Here is a 241-nt window from a genome sequence, read left to right on the forward strand (position 1 = left end):
TTTTTTTTTTTTTTTTTATTGCATTCCATTGATTGAAAACAGATTGAGCATCGAGCTTAATCAGTTTCAGTTCTGAATGGTTCTGACATGTCAAACTGGGTTGTGAAATTAAGTGCTGGACTGACTTAGGTAATACATAGGATTTCCTTAACTAGAACACTTGCATGTGCAAATGTAGGCATTTGTTCAGTGGTGGACTTACTGCTTGGCGCTTGCTGCTAAGTGAATTCACCACCTAACA

This window comes from Macadamia integrifolia, chromosome 4, assembly GCF_013358625.1.
Source record: "Macadamia integrifolia cultivar HAES 741 chromosome 4, SCU_Mint_v3, whole genome shotgun sequence".
Lineage (NCBI taxonomy): Eukaryota > Viridiplantae > Streptophyta > Magnoliopsida > Proteales > Proteaceae > Macadamia > Macadamia integrifolia.